Below are 3,019 nucleotides of genomic sequence, written 5' to 3'. Positions count from 1 at the left end.
GGCCGTTGCAGGCGTTTGTGGGTGCTGCCCGGACCCCAAAGCGGGAGCAGGCAGCATCCTGGAAAGCCAAGCCGCTGGGCTTGCCCAGGTCTCATGGGTGATGTTCAAAATGGGGTGGATCCAAGCTGAGTTGTCCCTCTGCCGAGTCCGAGCAGGCTGTGGATGCATGACCTTCCCAAACCCTCCGATGAGGCCATGCAACACCACCCAGGGTGGTGCGTTCGCTGCAGCCTGCGCAGGGGGTGGCTGCGCCGTGGGGGCACTGCACGTGTGGGTCACCGTGTGGGGCTCGCAGGCTGGCACTCAGGAGGCACTGGGTCATTTACCCAGTTTCTCCCTGGCCTCTTGACTAAGCAGGATGGTACCCTCAGCAGAAGAGCTCCAGAGATGCTCTTTGCCTGTATCCTCTGTCTGACTTCTAGCCAAGAGGAACCATCCCAGGGTTGGCCTGTGCTGGGAGGATTCCTGGCTATTTCTGTACCCAAAAGAGGTTTTGAGTGGAAAAGCAGTCACATCGCTGATGCCTGGGGAGGTTTTGCCCTGCCTGAGGCTATGCTAGAAAACAACAGATCCAGGTGCCCAAATAATCCCTCAAGAAGCCCCCACCCCCCAGGCTGGCTGTAGCCATCGTGGAACTGCTCAGTGGTTTGGAGCAGGGACCTGATCCGGCTGAAAACCAGCAGGAGGGGCTGGGGAAAGGTGTCGTGTCTGATTTTGGTTGAAATCGGGTCAAAGCAGGGGCCAAGTCAAGCACCTTCTAGCTGGCTCCCAAAATGCACCTGCAGCTTCGGGACTTGCAGCGAGAGAGAATAAGTCCTCTGCTGAGCTCAGGACCCTCCGTATCACGTTTTAGGGTTGGTTTAGTAGAGCATGGGTATTCCTTTCTGGTTTCTGAGCCAGTGCTACATATAGCAGCCGGGCTGGGGTTGGGCTGGAAACCCAGGTACCTCCTCAGCCGCCTGTGCAGGATGAATTCTTGGGTCTGGATCATTTGTATGCAGAGTCACGCTTGAAATCTTTATCAGCGTGTCTGCTGATGACTTATCTGCAATGGGAATGAGACTCCCAGCCCTGCTTTGGGAGCATATTTGGGCTTGATGGTGTTTTCGAGCTGATGTTGTACCGAATTGTTGTCAAAGATTTGAAAAAAAAAAAAATCCTACTAGATTGTCAGGTAGGAAACAGACTGCAAGGCAGTGGGAAAACCAGATCTTTCCCTGTGATCTGAGGATGCGAGTGCCTTGATACAAAGGTTTAAATCCTGGAAATGTGCAGCTCCAGTCTGCTGTGAGATGCCAGTTCTGAGAACCTGAGCATCCTCTGTCCCCAGGTGGTAATGGTCCTAGAAATCCATGAGAGTGGGAGTTGGAAGAGATATGACCCCCCCATGCTGGAAATACTTTAGTGAGCTCTTGGTGTATAATGTTCCACCTCCTAATTATGGGAGAGATGGAAAAAAAATTAAATTGGAGAGCAATGCCAAGGCATGAATACCTTCCTCCCCTGTACCGGCTGGAGTGACGTGGTGCTGAGCCCTGCAGGATTGCAGCAGCAGTGCTGGGCGGGAGGATGCAGCCCATGACCACACATGTGTATGGGGGAGGAGAAAGCTGTGGGGTTTGGGGACCACCCAGAGGACCCCTTTAATCGTCAGTGACGATGCAAAGACATAAATGAATGGGAGTGCACAGCTTCGAGGTTACTCCATCAGAGACCGAACCTGGTCCCTCCAGAAGATGCTCCGTGGGCAACCTGTTCTTGAGGTTCTGATCTGTTCTTGACTAGACACACGGGGAGGAAAGCAAGCTCTGGGAACCCAGGGCTTTGCTCCTTTTACAGCACAGCCATCGCCTCCAGTGCACGTGGGCTGCTGGCAAAGCCCTTTATTGACCTGCTGCAGAGCTGTCCCATCTCCTGGGGACAGACAGACTCCGGCGTGACACACGCCGTGCATTAGTGCTGGATGGCGCGGATGACATCCATCGTAGGAATTTTTGCTGCCTGTGCTAATGGCGTATGCTGAGACCCCAAAACCCATCAATGAAGAGCCAAACCGCCGGCAGCGGGGCAGGATTCAGGCTTTGCTGGAGACGTGGGATTAGGCGGGCGTACAGGCTCAGCACCAAGGTTTTGGAGGGTGTCTTGGGTTTGCAATTCAGCTGCATGTACGAGAGGCCCAAGGACCTCGAAATGCAAGCAGGGAGAGCTGCTTTGCCTGAAACCTGCAGTCCTTCAGCTCGAGCTCTTCCCCTTTGTGAGGGTTTTTGCACCGACAGCCTCCCCTCAACTGCATCCCAGCATGCAGAACCAGGAGAGAGCAAGGTTTTACAAACCTAGAACCAGCTAGAAAGGCTTTCACACAATTAATTCGATTAATTTGAAAGCTTCTAAATGAATAAATGCTCCCCTGCAGTGCCCACACCAAACTGTATTGTCCAAATGGAAAAAAAATGCACAAAATAGGCAGTGGGTGCCGTGGCAGAGGGATCCTGGTGCTGGTTTCGGTGGCTTTGGGGCTCAGGAGTGCAATATTCCCCATCGAATACCAACATGAGCTCACCTGGGGGTTTTATACCAGCACTGCTGTGTGTCTGTTTACGTGTGTGTGTGTGTATTCTCTTCTGTCTAATAATAAGGCTGAGTTCACTCTGCAGCCTTTCCCTTGGTGGGGGAAAAATATGTGCCCACCCACGTATTTCATTAAATTTGTAAGAATTCGGTATTTTTGAAAACTCTACCGCTCTGTCAGATTGGGTTGGAATTGGCCAACACGTTCAAAAGTTATTAGTGTGGGAGTGATGGCATATAGATATATAAACAGCACAATCACATCAGTAAAGCCCCATTTCCTGCGGAAAGTAGGCTAAAAACACAGTGTACTGAAGACAAGTAAATTGCGTTCTTAAAGTTGTTTTAGTCTGAACGGAGTACAATGTTATCTGTGACACAGAAAAGTAAGCTCGTTTAAGGAATACTTTTTAGGTTCAGGAGATGATTCTCCTAAATTTTCTTTGATGTG

This window comes from Pterocles gutturalis, unplaced genomic scaffold, assembly GCF_000699245.1.
Source record: "Pterocles gutturalis isolate BGI_N339 unplaced genomic scaffold, ASM69924v1 scaffold8435, whole genome shotgun sequence".
NCBI classification, from domain to species: domain Eukaryota; kingdom Metazoa; phylum Chordata; class Aves; order Pterocliformes; family Pteroclidae; genus Pterocles; species Pterocles gutturalis.
The sequence above is the reverse complement of the archived record's forward strand: the minus strand, read 5'-3'. Positions refer to the sequence as shown.